This window comes from Cyanistes caeruleus, chromosome 5 (assembly GCF_971803275.1).
Source record: "Cyanistes caeruleus chromosome 5, bCyaCae1.hap1.1, whole genome shotgun sequence".
NCBI lineage: Eukaryota > Metazoa > Chordata > Aves > Passeriformes > Paridae > Cyanistes > Cyanistes caeruleus.
In genome coordinates this window covers 48,185,407-48,208,745 of record NC_141705.1, presented here as the reverse complement: position 1 = coordinate 48,208,745, position 23,339 = coordinate 48,185,407, and the positions used below count along the sequence as shown (strand labels likewise).

The 23,339-nt window shown below is 40.7% G+C and overlaps 1 long non-coding RNA gene across 8 annotated transcripts in view; it reads left to right on the top strand.

The window, feature by feature from the left end:
* Positions 1-15,269, top strand: part of LOC111927751 (uncharacterized) — a 31,955-nt gene extending 16,686 nt beyond the window's left edge. For 6 of the 8 annotated variants that reach the window (XR_002863737.2, XR_002863735.2, XR_015286656.1 and 3 more), the window contains 3 exons: positions 381-492; positions 5,546-5,736; positions 7,667-13,694. This is a non-coding gene — a long non-coding RNA (uncharacterized LOC111927751). Of the gene's footprint in view, positions 1-380; positions 493-5,545; positions 5,737-7,666 lie in introns of all 8 variants that reach the window. The other 2 variants (XR_015286657.1, XR_015286658.1) reach the window with 1 other exon arrangement.
* Positions 15,270-23,339: the final 8,070 nt, after the last annotated feature.

Sequence of the window (23,339 nt, the reverse complement as noted above, 5' to 3'; positions counted from 1 at the left end):
GAAATATAGGTTGGATATTAGGAAAAAGTTTTTTACAGAAAAATATTGGAATGGTTTGCCCTGGGAAGTGGTGGAGCCACCATCCCTGGATGTGTTTAAAAAAAGACTAGATGTGGCACTCAGTGCCATGGTCTAGTTGAGGTTTTAGGGCATGGTTTGGACTTGATGATCTTGAAGGTCTCTTCCAATTTAGTGATTCTGATTCATGTATTGCAACACTGATAGCTTAGAAAATGGTATTTTCTACTGTTTGCATAATGCCTGAAATTTTTTCAGAAGGTACTTTGAAAACAAATCTCAGTAACTAAAGTAATTAACGATGATTGTTTGGTTAAAACACAATTAATTTATTTATCCATCTTTGTAATTATGCATTTCAGCTTTGATGTGAGCAAGGACAAGGTGCAGCGATGACAGGCAGGTCCATCACATCAGAGCCCGGGAAGCAGAAGTATCTTCACTGAACTGGTGCCTGACAATCTGAAATCAAAGGTATGTGGTTTCTGAATGAATCTTATCATAACACAATTGCAACATTAGTCACAACTGCATTGGGCAGGTTTTCTTAAACAATGTGGTGATTGAACTTTTTAAAATATCAGTAATATTGAGAAAATATCAGGAGTCCTTACATTTGGTAAATGGATTAGTTATAGATAGTAAATACCTGGAAATTGGTAGATACTTTCAGTTGCATGACAAAAATGTCATGAAGTAGAACTGGATATTTCAGCTACTTTAACCTAGCCTTGGGCACAGGAGAGTCCAATTCTGATCATTTTCAGGATAAGTAATCAAGTTCAGGGTAAGGAGACTTTAGCCAAGGTGTTACTCTGGATTTACACCTCTGCAGATAGAATCAGATGCTATCTCCTAGTCTGTGCATCCTCTGAGAATAGAATTAATTTTGAATGCTTGTATCATCTGCTTGCTTGTGCACTTATTTGCTAACTGTCTGACTGAGTGAGATATTCTGGGTCACTATGATTTAGGCATCCTTTATTACACAGTTTCCAATTCAGTACATTTTTTAATCAAGACTAAATTGAAGTCAGGTTCCAGGTACATATAAATACAATATATATTTAGTGAATACATTGCAAATCCCCTAGTCTAATTTTGAATGTAACTATAATAGAATAAGAAATATGAAGGTTCCTTTATTTTATAGAGGAGAATTAAAATATTGCTGCGTCTTAAAGGCAAGTTAAAACCTATTTTCATATTTTTAAAATCACATTAGCTAAAAGCTTGTTAAGGAATAAATAGTCCAGAGGATAATTGAGACTTAGCTGGCTTAAGCATTAATGAATCAAAATCAGATGCCAGATCATTAATTAATTCTACAAATTATAATGTTGCCATTACTGGCGAATACTATGAGAACTAATACCAAGGAGAAAATTAAACTGCATAGTTTCCCTTCTTACCATATATATTTTTCCAAAAATAAAACTGTAGTAGGTTTTTTTGTTGTTGTTGTTATTACATATATTGTCTGGTTTTAAAAAACTTTTGATTGACTTAATTTTTTAAAACATTTCAATTTCTTTAACATGATATTTATATAATCTGCCCATCATAGACTATAAGGCTATTTCCATCAGTGTTGTAACTCACAGAAACTAAAATGTAGCAAAAGCGACAGAAAAGTCAATTCAACACTTCTGAAGCCTCACAAAACTTCATGCCCCTTCAAATCAGCCTCTTTGGTAAAAGACGTAATAATAGATGGGTCTTGCAATGTGGCCTGAAGTGCCACTATCTCGGGCTCTGTCAGACCAATGCAAAAAAGGAATTAGATGAGAAGTGAGAGAGGCAAAAGAGAAGCTCAGCTGGACATTTCTAGCCACCACTTCTCATCCCACAGGAAGAGGAAACTTCAATATATTTAAATGGTGGTGGACTTAAAGCCCTCTTCTGCAGTGCAGAACCAAGCTGGGGAATGGGATGGAATACCACTGAACCTTATGAAGAATAAAACACTAAACAGTGATGAAGTGATATAATGTGAGATAGTAGAATTACATGATAGAACATCAGCCTAGTCAGAATAAAACTTTAGGGCCAAAATGACAGAGCACCATTATCTGAAAACTCACAGTGTTGGAACTCTTTGTCTGGTGTGGTGTATCTTTTCCTCTTTTCCCATCATGTGACAGACACCACGATTATCTCTGGTCTAGAACATGAAGGTGGTCTCAAATATACCCAAAGTACTTTAATTAATCCTGCAGACCAACCAAAAGCAAATGTACTGCAGTGCTAGTCAAATAGTTTGCTCATTTAAGCATCACTAAGTAAGTGGGTAGGCACACTCTCCTCTGAGATTAAATTGTCCTGAAGGATCCAGCATAGACTGTCAAGTCTGATGTCCATAAGAGCGATCTGTGCCTGTAAGAAAAAGCTGTGGAAGAATGTCCCATTTTTTTTCTCCAAATTGATTGCTCTTTTCATTCAATTTTCTTCCTCTTTTTAATTGAAAAGAAGAAGTCTGGGCGCATTATTTCTAGGTAAAACAGTAAGATAACCTGCAATAAAAATATTCTCACAGTTTCCCAAAATGAATCACAGCTCAGTTTCCAGTAGGAATCTGAGACTCATGAATCTTGTTTCCAAGAGCTACATTTCAGCTGCAGAATAATAAGCTGGCACCTTTTTTCAGCCCTCAGTGTCTGTCCACCATTAATGACAGCCAAATCTTTGCCAAATCAAATCTATCATCTAGATCAGAGGGTGCTAGCACCATACTGACTGTCTTTTCTGATAATTTCATATCTATGCTGAATAGATGAATTCTTGGTAATTTTTTACCCTTTGGGTCCTTTGAACTACCTAAAGATGTTAACCTTTGCCATGCAATAAAAATTAAATTGTCAATAGGCAACACTTTGGATAATAATGTATTCTAATATAACTGCATTATCTGTCCCTCCACTGAATTCATGGCCCTTTTCCATGTTTGGAGACAACAGATAGTATTAAAGTTGATTTATTGCAACTTTTGGCTTTCTGGCAAAATTACAGTATCTAATAATAGACCAGTAATTACAATTTTCCCCCAAAGTTGCTCTCTTGAACACAAGTCCAGAAGAAATTAAGAGCAGCCAGCAATGGATGCCTGTGAAACAGACATGAGAACAGGACAAGCACATAGAGATGCTCCCTCCAAGGACTTTTCCAGGTTGCAGCTACTTGCATCTTACCAACTTCCTGAGACATTTAATAGTACTTGAAGAATTTTTCTTGTGTGAATTTGTCCAGTCTTGCTTTTTGTTAAGATATACAGCCAATATGGGTCACTCTTCTAGTTTTAGTCTCTCCAGCTACCCTGCTAGATTGGTGGAAAGATGATGGGCTTTTTTTGTAATGAGTAATGACTCAGAGGTGGAAAGGAGTCTTTTACATGGCTGGATGGCCAAGTTCATGGTGAAATAGCTGCTGTAATTCTGCTGGGATTTCATATTATCATTAATGATTTGCTGGGGCACTTGAAGCCTGCAATGCTATCCCTTAAAAGGATTTAAAATCTAAACACATTAAAAAAGCTCTGCATTTGTGCTGCGTGGCTTACGTTCCTATTTTCTGACACTACAGCCCTAATTCTTTTGACATTCTGAAATCTGTCACTGTTGGAAATTATTAATGCCACCATCAACAAGGAGAACTACAAACCCAGGAACTTTTACAACTGTGGTGTGAAAGCATAGTATTCAGCTACTGTAGAAACATCTTTGGCATGAAACCGACTTGTTCTTTAGCCTCTTTTCATGTTTTTCTACTCATAGAGGTTAATTAATTACAGTAATTAATAGTTAGACCAAATTTATGCAGGCTAGCAGAAACATTTTTCCAGCTGGATGCTGCCATGTAACAAGGGGCAGTTGGTAATGACTTCTTCCTTACTAAAGGGCATCCAGTGGAAGATCACAGTTACAGCAGTTTGGGGAAAAGGAAACAAAACCACTGTTCATCCCTGCAATGAGATATCTTGTGACAAACATCTTACTCTAACTGGTGACACCAAAACAGATACTTTTATTTTATTATTATCTGTTTGTTACTTCTTACAAGCTTTCAGCCAATTTATTGAGATAATTTGTATAGAATTGATTTTTGTATACACTTTTATCGTATAGGCAAGCACTCACTGATGCTTAATACACAATGATCCTATCACACAGCGCTGTATAATCAACAGCCACCCAAAGATTGGATGGTCTGGAAAAAGCATTAGATGGGGCACAATTATTCAAAAAAAATAGTCATGCCAATATAATGTCCCTAACAGAATCACTAATTTCCCTATGCATGTCCTTTTTACATCTTGGATTGTGTCACCTTGGATGCTTTTATCACTGAAAATGAAAGCTACTGTATGCCAGTTGAATTAACTTCCTATAATTAAGATAATTGCAGTGATGTAAAAGGGAAAACTTTCTATGTGGCCACATTGTCACCAGGCTCTGAGGCTGTATCTCTTGTCTTTGATGGAGAGGCTGTGGTCTGTAATGCTGGTGAATTTGCCACAGCTCTGGTACTTTAGATGCTTCTGGTTTTAAACCCAGTGTCCCCAATCTACATCCCACTGTGTAATTTTTGAATTACAAGTTAATTGGCACATTCCTTCAATAAGCTAGCATGGACTCTTCCTGCTATACTGCCATTTACACCAAGTGATGTCAAAGAAAGAGAGAGGCACCACAATATACTCAATGAGCATTTTAGATTAACAGTTTGGGGGATAATATAAATTGTAGTAGATGCAAGGAGGTTTATCGGGGCTTTCTCTTGTTTGTTTGTTTATGAGGCTATCCTAGAAGATGGGACACAATGAGGAAAATTCTGCCCTTAGGAAAGTTAATGGGAAAAAATTCTGCAATTGCAACAGGGATAAGATTTCTCTGATTGTGTATTATTCCGTTTCCATCCTTCCCCCTCTGCCTCCTCTCCAGCACGCACACAGTAGACAAAGAACAGCGCCTCTCCTATTTCAGCTGTCATTTCAAAGGAAGAAGACTGACTTAATTCCCTATCACCAGGTCACTTAATTGCTTGGCGGTCAAAAAGGATAACAATTTTTATTGTTCAATTTAATTAGACATTTTCTAGAATAAAATAATTTGAATTTTCTCATAACACAATCTTTCCCTTAGAAAAAGGATAAAAGCTTATTTCAATGGGAAATCATGGTTTGAGTTGCATCTGGAAAAACCCTAGCGCCTCAAGTCACTGAAATAAAACTTCTTTGTGTAGGCAAATGCAAAACCTATCCTGGTTTCTATAAGAACTGAAAGTGATATAAAGTGTTTTTTAGCTATGTTGGTTTTTGGAAAAGAGGTTATGCTACTAGCTAGAGAGTGTAAAGAGGGCATGGGAAAACTGAAAAATAGATTAGGTTAACTGATTGTGGCTAAGGATGAAAGCTGTCTTTAAGATCTAACATTTCTATAGGGTGCTGAGAACCTCACAGCTTCAACGGAAACTGTAGCCACAGTATATATAGCAAAAATATAAGTTCTGACATTTAAAAAATCTTTTCCAGGGGTCAAAACATCTGACCTATTAACAGAAAAGGAGCAGATTGAGAGCTTGCCTGTACTGGCGCAGAAGGATGCCAGCCCCAGCAGAATTTACTTTTTTCTTAAGAGCATACCAAAGCCTCCTGAAGTTCACCAGGAATTTTGTAGCACCTGTCTGGCACACAATCTGCTGGTCGTCTGATTTTTCCTGTGGGTATGTGTGTTATAACTAAAAGAGAGCATTAGAGGGGAAAGGCACTGAAACGGGATGTTTTTTTATTTCAGTAAATTTACAAAATCAGTAATTTCTGGAGGGAGCTCAGAGCCACAAGCCCAGTCAAGAGATTCTACACTTTACCAAAGTAGTTTTTTTCTGAAAAGTTCTCCTGCAGCAATCAAAATGTATTAATTTTTTCACAGATTGTGGAGCTCAAGGGGTGAAGTTTTGTACTTTGTTTAAGGCCAGAGGTTTGTCTAATGTATACTCTGAAGCAGTAGCAGAGTAATGCTCTTTAATTATTATTTTTTTAGGCAAAAGTAACCTAATCTAATTCAAGCACACAGCACACTTGTTCTGGTATAAAACATCTTCTGGAGGTTAGTGCATGTAGTTCAGGAAGAAATTTAAGTTGTCCAGAGAAGAGGCACTGGAACAAAAGCATGACCTTCTCTCCAGGTGTTCTGTTCTGTTTTAAATAATGTAACTGTGGGCCAGTTTCCCAAGATACTAGACTGAAAAAGCCTGGTCAACTAGGACATGGAGCCTTCCTCTTTCCTCTTTTTTCACTTTTTTCCCTTCCTGATTGCTTGCAATGACCCGTGGAGATGTGCCTTCTTTGAAGCCAGGCACTGCTGGTGCAGTAACTGGAGTTAGGAAAATACCCCAGCACTGACTCCATCTCTGCTCTTTCTCCCTCAAATTTGTTACCTTCCAAATTGCTTGCCCATCCTATTAATTGATAAAGCACTCAGGATGCTGCTGCACTTGAAAATAATCTGTTTTACTCCAGCCCTGCTAGTGTATGTCTAGATCTCCTATGAGTTCATGCAGCTCAGAATAGACCCACTAAAATTCATGGAGCTGCTCCAATTCACCCCAACTCCAGGTCTGATCCATCTTTTCTCATTTGGTTCTCTAATAAGTCCCTTTTTCTTGTTTCAAATTCTTTTCTCATCTACATTTATCGGTCTAGTATTTTGAAATTTTATGCAGTCTGGTTTCATTTACTGTTAAAAATGCATCCCCAGTATCAGACACATCATTTTCTAAGCCTCCATCATGCCAAGAGAGTTAGTAAAACATCAGTTTTTCACTTCAGTTCCCAACCCATATGTTTTCAAGTAGCACTGGGGAAACATTTTTTAAAGGACAGACTCCAGAGATGTCTTCTAATATCATCAGCAATGATAATCAAAAGCTGCTTCTGCAGAAGCCAGTGGGATTATCAGTCTCTCAAAAGGAAATTCAGCAGCTTTTCTTGCAGTAACATTTATTCTCTACCCTTGCACCTCAGGCTATCCTTCACCTCAAGGTGGTGACACCCTGGACAACTCCATTTCCATACACAGTTCCTATTCAAGTATTGGGAGGGACCCTTAATCTGGGATAAAAAACCCTCCTGGATTTCTGTGGGAAATGCAACACAAATGCTAATAACAGTTTATCATAGTTCCTAGGTGATACAATTATGCCTCATTTACAGTTGCAAAACACCTCTGAGGAAGTTGGGCTTTTTTTCTTCTCTAATTTAGACATAATTTCAGCTAGTCATGACATCAGTGTTAGGACCTAGACTTTGCCACAAAAGAACAAATTGCTAATTTCAAGCTTTCTTGGCCAATTCCATTCAGACCCAGAGGTGATACAGCCTATTTCTGTCCTGTGATTGGCAGCATACTGGATGTTTATGAATATCCAGATAATAATCATCATTTCTGCAAACCTGCCTGCTAGTGACCTCTTCGACAAGGAGAATAACGTAGAGCACGAAGGGGCAGTGAGTGCCCTGTTGAAAAGTTCAACCAAATACTCCAGAATTGATCTATCTGCAGCAATCTTATTATTTTGCACTCTGCCATTTCTCACTATTTCTATTCTTCTCCCTCCGCGTGTTCTATTTCCTTTTCTTTTTCTTCTCCTTCAGTTTCTCAGATGATGCCTTCAGGACTTGCTGTGCCCCCTGTCCCTCCCCACAGGATGGAAGCATTTTGGTACCACCTGAGCCATACCTCAGTGAGGAGCCCAGTAGAGCCCCACAGACACTTGGAAGAGGATTATGGGTCCTTTTCTAAAGATCTAGATACAGTCATCACCTGCCTTGGCTTGTGACTACCTCTTCACAGACAATCCCTGAGAGCAGTTTATGGACAGTGCAAACATTCAACTCCACTGAATTTCTGTAGGGGCAAGAAAATAAGCCCTTGCTTGGCCACGAGGGCAGCAATATGGTGAAAAGCAACAGCAGCCATCCTCTGCAATGCCTCCTGGCCTGCCCTGCTCTCCTCAAATTTAGGAAAAGGGGTTTGCAGTTGTCTCCAGCTCCTGCAAAGAGTGTAGTGGAAGTGCAGGGCCAGGGCCTGTGGCAGGGTGAGGGGTGCAGGGTGCAGCACCAGGGGAGGCAGGCAGAGGGGATCTGACCGCAGCCCAGGCTGTGACAGAAGAAATTGAAATGTAAATTCTGCACCCTGGCAATAAATTTCACAGCAGCCTAATTTTCCTAGGAATGACGCCTTGGGCAGAGCCTGTGTGGGCAAGAAAGGAACGGGCTTTAAATTTTCTAGAACTCCCTAATCCGCTTTATCAGACGCTTCTCCCTAAACGGCTGCTGCTCCCTGAGAGATTTAAAGCCACAGTGGCTTCTTCAAGGCCTCTTCCTGATTATTATGTTTATTCTCATCCAGTCAAGACAGAGAAACATTAGCATGTGATTTACACTGTGGGGCCAATCGCAGATACCAGCACTCAATATTTGAAATTCAAGCAGTATCTACTTGCAACAAACTGGTCAAGATCAATTTGGAGACAAAAAGGAGGTTTCTGCCTTTTTAGAAAGGTGGTAGAGATCCATTGTTGAGGTCTGTCAGTCTTACCAGCACATGCAATGGAACTCAGAAGTATTAATACATGTGCCTGTGCTAGGTTTAATTCTTTTAATACTTTTGTACTTTTGTTTAAGGGTTGGGTTTTTTTTCCCCTTGCAACCATCTGCTTTTCCTCTCATGTTTCAAGTCTTTATATCTATCTGTCAAGCAGGCAGTGGATTCAGGACAGGTTTTCATGCCAAGGCATTCCTTTACCTAATGAAAACAAGTGAATAAAACATAAGAGAAGTAGCTTTAAATTAAAAATAGAGAGGAAAAAACCCTGAAGAAAACCAATATCTGAAGGAAAACATTTTTTCCTAGGAAAATGCCTATTGAATAGATGAATTTATATTTATTTCTTGTAATTTAAGTAGGCATCTATAATTATACCCTATTTAAATAAGGATAAGGACCATGTCTGACAGAAAAGAAATATATACATATGTGAAGAGTCAAGACAATGCAGATAAACTTCTGATGGCATGACATATTCATGCAGAGTAGTCACTTTTGAAAACTAAAATTTCCTCCCAAAGGCCCTCAGTTTGTATTATTAATGACATTTTTCTTAGCCTGCACTACCATTTTCATTGGAGGGGAAAAAAGACAAAACCTTTTCTCAAGTTTGAAAGGAAAAAGCAGTCTCTGAGCCACAAACATCATTTGCTTTTGCACAAACCTTTGAATGGATTTTATCCACATGGTTTTTTAAATGAGTAGAGTGAACATCCACTCCTGGCCTGAGACCTTGTGCTGCCAGACTGAGGTACAGCCAAATGGCAAACCTGGAGGGGAAAAAAAATAATGGAAAAAGCATTTCCCAATGCTACACTGCAACAGCAGCCCCACACAACAGGGCCCCTTCCAGCCTCCAGAACACTGGTCCCATTTTGCAGTAGCTTTATTAAAGTGAGTACATTTGGACCCTGATTTAAGTCATGGGTAACACTGACAGCTCAGAGCTAATTTAAGTCTATACCAAAGCGTTGTGAGGAGCCGGGCCATTAGAGTAGTTTCAATCTGTTCCTTCGGGTTTCTGCTGGCTGCATGGAGCCTTGGATGCCATAGCCTAAATATCTGCCACCAACTAGCTGTCCCTCTTCTCTGTTTAATGTGAATATCCTGTAATTGGAGTGTCAAGCTTCTCGCTGCCACCACTGAAGAGGAGGATACGGAGGAGGAACCAGAAGAAATCCGTCTTTGCCGTAATGAATGCATGCAGTTCAGACCAGATTGAGCTGTTCAGATGTTTTATTCCTCCTTTTCATCTCCTTTGTGGAGGCTCAAGCAATACCAGAACACAGAGAACTCCTTTTAGGGCTTCAAACCCATCAAAGATCTGCTGGGTCCACTGTGCAGGAGACAGAGACGGAAGCTTTTTTTGACACATCTTTCTAATCTCTCTGCAGCTGGTGCTTTTTGCATATCTTGTCAGCTGTTGGAGTGGGGGCACATGGTAGAGGCTCCCCACTAAAGCAGGGGCTGGGAAGCCAGTCCAGGCTGCTCTGCTGCTTTGGTGAGGCAAGCACCTGCCTTGGAAGGGGGACAAATACCTGGTTTCACTGCAGTCTCTGGTGCCTGACTGTACAATGTGGCACAAACGTAGCTGCAGTGCCCACATTGAGGCACAGAAAGCACAAGCAAGTGTTTCTTGTGGTGCTGTTAACTCATTAATGCAGCTGTTTCTAGGGGCCTGGGCAGCAGCTCTCACTGGCTGTACTCCATATGGCCTGTAGCATTTTCCTGCTGTTTCATGGATGTAGAGAAGATCTATGTCATCCAAAGGCCCTGGGCTTTTTTGCCCTCAAGCTGCTGCTAGCAACAGGTTGGGTCCTTAAAGGAGCAACAAGGGCCGTCCATAGTGCAGAAGAAGCCCTTGTTGCAGTTTTCAGTGTGAGCTGTCTGGAGAGGAGTGTGAGGTCTGTCAGCTCAGAGCACTGAAGGAACACATCCATCCCTCTGCTGCTACCCTGCGATTGCTTTGGTGAGGCACTGATCTGATACTGCCCTGGCCTGTCTTGGTATCATTGTGTGTGCCCACCTGCTCTGCTTGTTTTGTTTGTTTGCTGTCCAGATGGATGGAAATCAAGGCTTTAGTTGTTGCCTTACTCCATTCACCTCAATCTGAAAAGGTACCTGTACCTACAGCTGTCTGTGCCTTTGCAAGCCACCCTCACCACAATGGATACCATCTACTCACTGACAAGCAACAGGAGATTTTAGTGTTGTTTTGTTGTCTTACTTAAAGATCTGAAAGTGAATAAATCACACATGTGTCCCACTGCTAAAGCTAGCAATCAGATATGTAAAGATTGGACACTCACAGAGATGTGGAGAAATCTGCGTCTATTTTCTAGGACCACACTTTCTTTTTCTTAAATGCAAGATCTACAGTTTTTTTCTGGTAGTACCTAGTACTGCTGAAGTCAAAATTAATACTTGGAATGACCATCAAGGTATGTTGACCATTTTCCTGCTGTTGTTCAGATCAGGCCTTTAAAACTTAGTGAATATCCTCTCACCACTGATTACATGGAATTTCCTACAGCTATTTAAACAAATCAGACTTTTACAAATAAAAACCAAATTCAAGAACAGACCATAGGTACCTGGGAGAGATATTCCAGACCTAGCTCAAAAATACAGGAGTTATTTGTAGTCAGAAATATGAGTTAAGATTAGAACATTTGAATTTTTTTTTTTTTAATACATAAATAAATAAGCTTTCCTGCAGGCTTGAACAAATCATCACTAAATCCACATTTCAATAGAGAACAGGAAAACTGGACTGGATAACTCTTATGCAGGCTGGGATATTTTACATCTCTTATTCATCTATTCACTCGTTCACAGTGTTGCCCAGAAATCTTAGAATTCATGAATTGGGGTCCAAAAATAGCTTAGAAAGGAGTACCAGATAAAAAAAAAAAAAAAAAAGAAAAAAAAAAGGTACTTCACTGGAAAGCAAGATTTAAAAAATACATTCCATAAAAATTATTTGCTGTAGATGCTACAGAACATATTAAATTAGTGGCGTCTAGGTCAAAAAGAAACCACTGAAAGAGTGCTTTTATCTGCCACTTGGACTGGCTGTCTTTTTGCATTTAGCCAGTATGCGTAAATTATTTTGTGTGTTGCTTAATTGCTGAATGTTTGTACATAGTCATTTTGCAGTTCAACATTCTATCCTATGGTGAGAAATTCCTTAACTAAAGACCTAAGTGAAGATGTCTTTCTGATTTCTGCAGGATTCTGAACTGAAATAGGTATCACTGGCATTCCTGACCACAGCAAGCCTCTGAAAATAGCCATAAATAGCCTTGGCCTTGTGCAGCTGACCCTGTTTGAGCTGTGATTACTTCTCCAGAATTCACCCAGATTGTATTGGCAACCAGCATGAAGTATGAGGCCAGTCTGTCCTAAGGACTAATAATTTAGCCATGAAGATTGGCTTCAGGTGCCATGTTAATCGAGTCTCTCTTGAAGTTAAGAACGAGCAGTAATTTCCACAGGGAGTCAGAAAATTAATACAGCCCTCAAATGCACACCAAATTGTCTTTGAACTTAGTTGCCTGTCTGTGTGCTAGATCCAAGATGGTAACAGTACCAAAATTTTTGTTTTGATTTGACTTCTTCGTCTATGGGGAATAATGACACTTATATAGGTGATGAAAGGCGCCTTAGTACTTTCATGAAATGACGATGGGCTGGAAAGCATTGTGGTGCTCAACCTTTGTGTGTCTCCACACATCCTGCCTCATGAGCATCCAAACTCTGCCCTTGCTACTGGAGGAGTTCTCATGGGGTTAAATCTCAGTGTCAAAGGGCAGGGTTTGTACCAACAGCCTTCTCAAGATATGGTAAAATGCCACTTATAGTCAGGGAACATGCATGATAATATTGAGAATGTGTTTCTCTATTTATTAGCAGTGTTCTGTTTACTGAAGTCCACCCCTCTGCATTTGGTTGTTTAGACTCCTACAGGTGACCAGAGAAGAAATGGAGAGTGCTTGCAGGATCTGCTGGGTGAATGGTGAACCCCAAGCTTTTATTCAGAATTTATTCAGATTTTATTCACTTTTTATTCAGAAATATTTCCGGCTGTTTTCAGGAGCCAAGAGAATACTGATTTCTGATTGTGCTTACCTCTTAAAGAGTAGCATACAAATCTCTGTTATGAATGGCTAGTGAAAGAAACCTGTTTTGTGAATTGCCTTTCCTTACTTGTGTAAAAATCCTTTTGTGCTATTAACATGCTTTGCAAAAAGAAGCAAGATCTAGGGGCTTGTTGAGGCACAGTTTCACTACCCAGTAGAGTTAATCTCATTAAAATGGACCTCGTCTCCTCACTGCTCATGCACATACTGTCAGTTTCTCACAGATCATCTGACATCTCCAAAATGGAAAGCATGACGTAAAGCTTGAAAAAGAGCTCGAGACTGAAAAAAAGTCAAAAATTGCAAAGGGTAACGAGGAGCAGGAAAAGATGGCTGCATCCAAACTTGTCAAGTCTTCAGGGCACCTATATGCCAGCCAGAGGGAACGTAAGTGTTCTGGGCTGTGAACTACTGTCTGCCCCGGCCAGCTCTGCAAGGAGCAGTACACAGTCCTGGAACCATGTGGGAATAACCTTCTTAGGAAAACCCTGCCAAAAAGAATCCTTGCAGAGCACCTTTCTGTCTTCTCCTCACTTCAGCTCAAAGAGCATGGACACAGCCACGGGAGGCTGCAGCTGGCAGAGGCTGCTCTGCCCACTGTCTTGCTCAGACCCCTTTCCCACACAGGGCAGGCCAGCTCAGGTCTTTCAGGTGGTTCTCAAGGACAGTAGTCCTGAGTGTGAGTTTATCCCTGAGTTTTGGGCTGGGAGCTAGGAAATAACAGAAGTGCCTGGGTGAAGAAGACAAAACAGCCCCCAAGACCTTCTCTGCGTCAATGAGGAGTGCAAATCCTGCACTCTGCCTGACAAAAGGCAACAACCAGAAAACTGTCAGGAAACAGAGGGGACACTGAGAAAGCCCTGGATGCAGAGTGCTGTGGCTGCGGGAGACACGGGTGGGGTTGAGGCAAAGCACCTTGCCTTCCAGGGAAATGTCCCTCACACTGGCTGGGAGATGACAGCTGCCGGCAAAGAACAGCTGCTGACTCTCTTCCCAGAGCTGGATTGCCTCATCTGGATTTCCACAGCACTCAAGTGGGCTCAGCAAAGGGAGACTTTGGTGGGTGGGCAAGGATGGCCACATGCTGCAGGGACCTCCTGGCTTCAGAGATGGCCTTGCTCAGGTGGACATTCCCTCCATTCCCCAGAATGGAAATGCCCCCAGAAGGAGCTTGCTGTGGGAGATGTAATTTCTCTCGTTGGTTTCCACGTGACAGCAATAAATTCTTCTAATGCTCCTTAAGCTGAATTTTCCATGGTCAGTTTTCCTAGGAGACTATTTTTGCACGCATTTCCTCGTTGCCTGGACAAGACTAAGACAGATTTGAAGGCAGGCCATTGCAGTAACTCAGCTCCACGTAACAAGCCAGGTTCAGTAGGGGTGGGGAAAATAAACAGGCTGGGGATTGACAGGAAGAGAGATTTAAAGGGTGAAGTAGAGCATCGTACTCTGTCTGGGGTTTCAGTAAGTTTTCAACACAGCAGAAGGAGAGGCTGTGGCACAAAGCAGTCCTTTTCTACATGACTGTGTATGTATACATGTGTATATGAATGTATGTTGAATATTTAGATTAACCCCCCCTTATTCAATGCGTAAAATGCACACGTGTATAACTGGAACCCAAGACTTCTGACAGTCCCTCTGCTTCCTCAAATACCTTTGTCTGAGGCAGTCCCACTGGGAAAACAAAAAGGCAAACCAACCCCAAGCGAGCACCAGCAATACAAAAACAGCAAGGCTTTCTTATAAACTGCCATTCAAGGGCGCTGGAATTGGATGCATGGGGCTGCACTGTGTGCTTCCCTGTGGAATTGGCCTCTCCTGCTGCCTCCTGCAGCAGACTGACCCCGGAAAGAAGAGTTTGTCCACGCTGCCCTGCCCTCCGCAGAACCAGGCGCTGCCTTCAGCGACACAGCGTCTGCACAAGGAGCTAAGGAGGATCTGAATGAGGGAAAAGGAGCCACAACTGGAGGATGAACGCTGAGCTAACAAAATCCACAGGCAATCCCACACCGGGAGGTGTTGGCTTTGCAGTTTCCTGCGTTTGCAGGTGACATGTTAATGTGTTCAAATGGCTAATGTGTTATTAAAGGAAAACAGGACTGAAACGAAGGATTCTGGATGTGGAAGGCAAGCCCCTTAAATTCCCTGCTGTGAATGGTGGTTTTGAGAATGAACCACTGCCACCAGGTACTTTGGAGGAAAAGCCTAGCTAATAATTGGAGAAAATGGCATGGCACAAAACTCTAAGCGCTTGGCCTGGAGGCTGTGTGTCCATTAAAGGAAATCAGAAAGTCAAAACAGACACGGTGTAATTTCTCTATACTTGCATTAACCATATTCCCAGCACTAGCAGTGTGGTTCACTGTAGTATAATAAAGCACTTTATTCCACACCATCACAGCTAAGTATCCTCATCAGATGGAGCATCACAGTGGCTAGAATTCACTTTTCCATTAAGGAGAACATGCATCTTGCTAAGATATTTGTCTATAGCTCAGAAATGTTTTGATTGTTATAAGAGGGCATAGCTTGGTGATAAACATTCACCCTCCTAGCTCCAGAGGAACTTATCATTTCATAAAAAAAAAAATCAAACAAACTTCATTTCTACTATTTGGCAACTGCCTTGGTAAAATCTTTTGTCAAAATTACAGTATGAATCCAGTTGTTTCAGTGCACAAAAAATATTCCTTTCTAGGCACCAGAACTGGTTTTCTTTTGAGGCTTTAACTCTTGCATTAACTCTTTTGGAGCCCTAAAAATGACAGAGCTGTCAAGGATATGGGTCTGTGATTTTTTTTGACCTGGAGCACTGCCTGAAGGTTGGACAAATTAAAATCTGAGCTGGACTCTTCTGAGAGGTTCAGGGGAGTAAGAGAAGCAACAATGGATACAAGCTGATATGCAAGAAATTTAGATTATATATTTGAATTATTTATTTTTTATCTACAAGAAGGGAAGTCAAAACACTGGGTCAATAGCCCACAGAACCAGTGGTCTCCATCCTCATCCATTAGGACCCTATATGGACAAGGCTTGGCACAACCTCATTTAATTGGTGCTGCTTTGTGCAGGGGTTGCCCTACATGATCCCTGAGTCCCTCCCAGCCTGAATTATTCTGTGATTTTGTTGTCCACACAGAGAACAAGGGAAAGGGGACAGCAGCATAAGCAAATTTACAAGCTCTTCATATTCACCATAGTCCAGAGCCAGAGAAGACCAAGCTGGATCCCCAAACTTCCTACACTGATAGCTTCTACCAAAGTTTGTGTGGATGCCTGCGAGCCATACCATCTACTGAAGGGGACAGCTGGGTAAGAACATTCTTTCTCCATGTTTGGGATCCTGGGAGGGTTGAGGGTATTTTTAATATTTTTCGTACCTGTGTGCATTGCCACATGCCCTTTGGAGCCTCATATGTGATGTCTTTGTGGAGTGATGCTGAGAGCTCTCTGGCTGAAAAGTCATGGGGTTGGTGCACAGAGCCAATCTGTTCTCTCAGGTCTGCTCCAACCACTCTGAGGTTTGACTGGGTGGATATAGCCACGACCACAATTAAAAATGAGGATTTTTGCAGTTCATTTAACTGGTAGAAATTTCTGCTTGACTTATAATCCTTGAAGTCGTTTTAACTCCTTGCTGACATATGTCCATATTGGGGATTTATAAATTTATTTATTCTTAAAAGCAGTAAAACAGTGTACAGATGGGTGTTGATGCTATTATAGAATCCCAGTGATAAGCAAGAGCTTCTTTGAGGCCACCTTAAACCCTGCTGAAACTTAAATGTCAGGTTGTTATTGTGGCTTGTTTACTCTCACTTCTAGCTGCATTTTATTGTTTGGCTTCCTAAATCTCAGCAGGGAAAGGACAGCTTAGCTTCCTTGAAGACTGTGCTACTCTGAAATGATGACTGTTGCTGTGGGGGAAGGGGTTGCACTCTCTGTGACATGATTTGTAGGACCCTCTATAAATCATTTAGCAGCATGCCTTCACTGTAAGCTTACAATTTGTGGAGCTTTAAGAAATGTGAGGAATAACAATGCGCAAAGGAAGGAAAAACAAACCAGACCAACAGATGAAGAGATGGACTTCTCTAAACCCCTTGCCTGGAAAACCAAAAGCCTGTATTTAAGTCACAAGGACAAGCACTGAAAGCATTTTAATGGGTGAGTGCCTTCCTGTGCCACCACTGCGTGTTGTACAAATCGCAGTTTCGTGGCTTCAGAGCAGACAGGGAGGGGGCTTGGCCATCCCTGCACGAGCAGAGTGGCTTGTGACCCTCATGTCTCCCTCGTGAAGTCCTTAATAAATCATCCTGCTATTCTCATAAAGTGGAGTTGAACAGCAAAGCAAAGGCCTGAGCATGCAAACCCAATTGGAAAATCAAGGGATTCTAAAAGCGGAGGGCAATGCCTTCCATTTCTGCCACAGGGCAGCACTGACATATGGCTGCAGATAGCACCAGAGCAACTGCTGGGGAGCTAATGTGGAAGTTACATTGCATTTTTCTTACTGCTGAAGGAGATGTCTGGCATAATTCTTATGCCAAATAGGAATGCTGATACAGATTTTAAGTGATAATTAATGTCAGTCAGCATTCTTATAAATAGAAATCCTGTCTCAAAAAGTATTCCCATTTTTGATGAGGGATTTGGTGATACGGCGATCTTCCTTGTCAGGTGCTTTACCTAATACTATTCAGGAAGGTGATTAAAAAATAAGCACTCCACAATATCAGTAAAAAATTGCATTAAATGAAGAAGTGAGGTGTTTTTGAGTGGGATTCAAACAGAGATGTTCCCACTGTAGGTCAGAAGTGACCAAGACATTGAAAGCATTTTCTACCTAAGATGCACCTAAATGATGTGACATGTAGCAACAGGTCTGCCTCAAGGATGGGGCAAACAGCACCAAATATGCTAATGAAGCCTCGGAGTTAATTTTTACCCATTTTATTGGCTGGAAGAGACAGGCCCTGGGGATTCACTCTATGATCTCCCATGGACCATAGACCCTTTCCAGGGCTGTGGAGATCTGTGGAGCTGGAACAAGAGGCACTAGATCAGCATCCTGTATTTGTGGTAGTGAAAAAATGTGCTTCAGAGAAACTGTAAATCATGTAGAAGATGGTGCAACATTTGGTAAGGTAAACTCATTCAAATTGTATCTAAATATAGTCCTGTGTAAACCGTAGGGAGGCAAAGTGCAAGCCACTCCTCAAAATGGGCAAGCAGGGTAATCCCACAATAACATCAAAGACTTTAAGGTCATAATGGAGAAGCAGCTGAGCATGGGTTGTGAGGGAAAAGCTGCACTAAAAAGAGGTAAAATAATTGCTATATTAAGAGAAAGGAATGTGAGCAGATTCATGGATGGGCTTCTTAAGTTGTATATAGTTGAGATGAGGCCAGTTCCTGACAATGCTCAGCTCCAGAGTTTATCTTTTTTTAATAAGGGTGTAGCAAAATTGGTGACTGCACAGGAAAGAAACACCACAACAAGTGCCACAAAAATGGCTTAGGACCTGAAGAAAGTGCTCTAAAGTGAAAACCAGAGCACAATCTGTTTAGCCTATCCAAAAAAAAATTTAAAAAAAGACTGAAATGTGACTTGGTAACATTACCTTTATGTGCTATTACCTTTGCAAAACAGTGGGAGCTATGAAGGGTTTTAGCACAGGAAGTAATAGGACCCAGTAACTGGAATCTCAAAACAGACAAATTGACATGGTAAGAATACATTTTTAAGAAGGGTCTAAAGCTCTCATCAAGGTATCAATGGAAGTAATGAATCCTCCACCTCTTAGTGTCTTCTTATCAGGACATACAGCTGCACTTCAAGCAGAATTTGTTTTTGTCAAACATGCCATTGCTATCTCCCTCATTTTTATAAAAGTCATCCTTTAGCATTCTAGTGGCTGAGACCTTTTGTGGCAATAAATAGAAGGAAACAACAGAAGGGCCCAGAAATTATTCCCCAGAATATTTTTAAGTACTCAGTAATTACGGGAAGTATTAAATAATTGAAGAAATTAGTTTGCACCAAACCTCTGATCTTCATTCTTTAAAAGAAATTTCTGGCTCACAAGCTTCTTTCTTTCTGCTCCTTGCAGAATCATTGTCAGGAACACAAGAGCATTTATCAGGTTTTTCCCAGTGCTGAAGCTCTTGATGGCAAAGACTGAGGCTTCGGAAATGCCCTAGGAAGGCTGTCAGGAGCCAGCGGGCATCGGGCAGTGACGGCAGACTTGCAAGCCAGGAGCAGCATGTGTGATAGCTACTCTAATCACCACCCCTACAGACCTTAGCCCAGGTAAGACTCAAGGGAGCATTTCCTTCTGCTTTTATGCCAGCATTAATACTACAAATTTTGGTTTCCCTTGTCCAAGATATCCAAGATTCAGAAACTGATCCTGCCTGTGGGATACAGGATTCTCTTTTCAAGATATAATATCTAGAGAATGATCAAAGGCATCCATAGTCAGTGGATTAAATGGGAGCTGTGGATGCTGGCTTATATTAGCTTCCAATTGAGTGTCTGCTGCTGAGTTTGAAGTGCCTAAAGTAAAGACATTAGAAACTGAAAATGTTGCCTAGCTGTGCTTGATCTCCATGTCCCAGAGGAGTAAAGAAAGCAATAAAAACTAATACTGTCAGGAACTGCAACATGCCCCTAGTGACAGTGCACAGGGAGCAAGAAAAGCAGAGTAGGAAGCTGTTCCCCCAACCCACCATAATAATGCTCATGTGCAAGATCATGTTTTGCACTGTTTTTAGGGTGACTATGGAATTTATTCCAAAGGTATAGCAAGAGCTACAGAATGGTGAATGTGAAAGATAGAGGAGAGACAAATTATAATGTAAACTAGGGAACAAATTATAATGTAGCTAGGGAAGAGACTGAGAAAAGTGCTAGAGCAGCAGATTAATGCTCAGGGACACCCTGACGTGAGTTCTGTGATAGAGAATGAACATTTGGGACTGAGGTATTTGAACTTCCTACTCAGATTCCTGCAGCCAGCCTGAGTTTGCTGATTTGATTAAGGATTGACTGTGCCCATGTGAATTTAAATTGATTTCTCATTGCAGCACGAATCCCTCCCTTCCCTCCCTCCCTGTGAGAGAAGACACAGCAGCTGAAGTCGCCTTTACAAGTCATGCTGACATGGGAGAAAGAAGCTAAATGGGAGAAAGAGGCTTATGGGATAATGAGCAAATATTTTTTAATTAGTGGTGAACTGAGTATTTCTCCTGTTTTCTGCTCCAGATCCTGGCTGGCAGAAGAAAAAGAAGGAGGCAGGACTGGAATGGAGTAGGAGAGCACTAGGGTGAATGGGATTCCACCAAGTGGCTTTGCTTTTCCTATGATCCTTAACCTCTTACAGCTGGGTCTCCTTCTTGCTCTGGATATGCACAATTTTTATTTTCCCCTCTCTGCTGCAGCAAGAATTATTTTAACATTCCCATAGGCACAACTTTGGAGGCCTCCTAGTTTCCAAAGGAGAAGTAAGTCAGGTGAACCATGAATTCACCCTGTAGGTGGCAGGGACTCTTTTCTGACTGGTTTTCCCTCACCTTTAACCTTGTTCTACCCTCCCTTGATGCATTAGTGAAGTGCCTCAAATCTGCAAGTGACATAATTTGCTCAACAATCAGCATTCTCCATCAATAATGAAACCAAAAACATAGCTTGATAGACAACAAGGCTAGAGCAGCTGGCAGTGCTGCACAAATCTGGCACTCTTGCTGCTGAGTTTATTAGACATTTTATAGTCCTGAGAACTAAAGATAATGGATCCCATTCCCATATGCTGCATCAACAAGAGCTGGGACTTCGTCGTACCGTTGATCTATGAGGCAGCAGTGAATACGACCCAGACACAAATGTTAAAATGAATCAATCCTAAGCTGCTAAAGAGACACCAAGAAGCACTTTCCAATTCTCAGTTCTTGCTTTCTAATCTCCGTTCCATGAAATACTCTCCCTAGGGTTTTTGAATACAACAGTTTGCTGCAGAGTTTGGGATCAGCTTGAGAGGAATTGCCCCTGTGGATCAAAGAATAGAGATGAAATTTAGAGCCCATTATCCTTAGTAGGCACTTGTGAGCTCCACCCATTCCCTATGAAGAAAAAAGCTTTTGGGGATTGCTTTAATTTTTAAAAAGTGCTGTGTGATTATGTTCATACAGGTTTGCTGTAGGGTTCATAAAGCTATTCTCCTCAGACGACTGGAAGACAAACTTTGATTTGCTTCCAAGAACAGAAAACTGTAAGTATCTGGAGCCAAGAGAATTAAGAAAAAAATTGAAACAGACTTTAGTCTGAACTTCACCAATAGTGAGTACTACTCAGGTGCTAACATTGGCTACTTCAGAAACTATGGTACCTTCCAATATTAGCATGTGAAACTGCCATGGTTGCTGCAGTCTCAAATCCATTTCCATTGAATCTTCATCAATGTACTCTATTTTACCTGTTTACCTGTTTAAAACACTTAATACTCAATATCCACAAAATAAAAAGCAAGCATGTTAAAGCAAGCATGCAAGGAAAAGAAAAAACTCTAAAATAGCAGCCTCTAGACTGACACCTGAAATATAAAATAGAGACAAGAGAAAAATGCTATGATATAAAATCAGTTTCCAAGGCAAGGAGAGACTGCCTGGCTATGTACACAAAATGAAAGTTTCACCAAGACATTATCGCATAAAATAGTTTGGAGTGTTCCTACTCAAACACAGGGTTATGAAAAGGAAAGACAATCAGCTCACTCGTCCTGATTATGGATGCCAAGAGGAACTGATGACGGCCTCAGGCACTTTCATGGCTCCATGTGCCCAGAATCTCTGTAAAAATCATATCAAGTGGCATTTGGTATTTAACCTTGCTGTACCCTTTATGGCAGGAAATAATGCTACTTGGGTACAACAGTACCACAAATCCTGAGTGTTTTCCAGTAACTAGTATCAAGTAAATAACTCAAAAAAGCTGGATGAAGAACTAAAAAAGAGATTAATGTGTTCATTAATATGGTAAATTATTTTCTCCTATATGTATCTGAATGGATGGGCAAATAATGAGTCTCTTAGATTTGTGGAGCATTTCACACTGGGGAGAAGATCTGATTGCTGTGCACATTGCATCATTCTTTTAATTTGGACAATGAAACCCAACAGCTGTTTAATAACACACCCAAGTTTACAACCTGAGGTAGAAGCAATGTAATTATTTTGAGATAAGTTAGACTGCTAATGCTAGTATGTGGATTTAAGAGATGAGTTTCTTAATAGCTCCATGGAATCCAGACTTAGCTTGCAGGAGCAAAACAAAAAATCTGGGTTCAGGGAAGAACTCAAGCTTTGCATGATTCATGCAAGTCATGTGGCAGACATTTTATCAGTGCTGGTCAAGAAAAAAATGCATCTCAATTTTTAACACTAAGGAAAGCTTATTAGGAAAGCTTCCCATTAGGATGCTCCTTTGTAGGTGTGGAACCTACAAATCTAAAAAACCTGTTTAAACTTTTGACTTAAAATACAATAAAAACTTATTTAGGTGTGAGGGAAATAATAAAAATATTGGGTTTGGTAAAATTCTGTTACCCCCAAAAGAAATCATCTGAAAACTCCAGTATAGATCATGATTTGATGAAATTGTAAAAGAGAAGTTAGCAGAGTTCAAATTGAAGTCTCCACCAGCAGCCAGGATGTCATGCAATACCTTATGTGAACAGCTCAAAGGGTCCCTGTCAAAATTAAAAACAGCCTATAATAATTTTATTTGTTACTACAAACAAGTCATTACACTTTTTTGAAATACATTATTTTCATGTTTTTTATTAAAAAGCTTCCTTTTTAAACAATAATTTTAAGTATAGCGATTATCTGAACACCTGAAGCTCAAAACACTGCTCCCATCACATGACTTTGCTCCTCACCCCATCATGTAGATACAGTCATAAACATATGCCCTGAGGATAGGCTAGCCACTTCACACCAGGAAAACCTCATGTGCTGAAAAGTGAGCATCACAGCACACAGCCCAGTGTCCAGAATGAAGGGCATCAGATGAGCAGTTTTATCCCTAATTCTGCTACTCACATGTTGCCATTGACCAGCTGAGCTGATGATTCTGGACTCATTACTGCCACAACCTTTGGTTGGAGGGATTTAGGTTTGCATGTGAACAATGCTCATGGCAAAGTGTTGCAACATGTAGAGTCATGAACTGGCTGCAGCCTGAAAAGGGAGAAGTAGAGAAAATTCATGAAATGCTATGAACTACAGTAAAACTTGTGTTCAAACACTGCTAAAATAAAAAAGCTTCATAAAGCTCAGACAAGAGATCTAGTTTGGATCTTGAAAAAAAAAATAAAATTTCCAAGAGTTGAGAGATTTGCATGGAATTGTTTTCCTCTTAGGCTTTCCCTTGCACCTGTCCTCACCCCACAAAGTGGGCCATCATCCATCCATTGAATTGGGTCCTATTGCGCAACCCTCCTGTTTTTGTCCTGGTTCAATCCCTCAGACTTTCTTCATTAAGCAAATGATTTAATCTCAAGAGCTCACT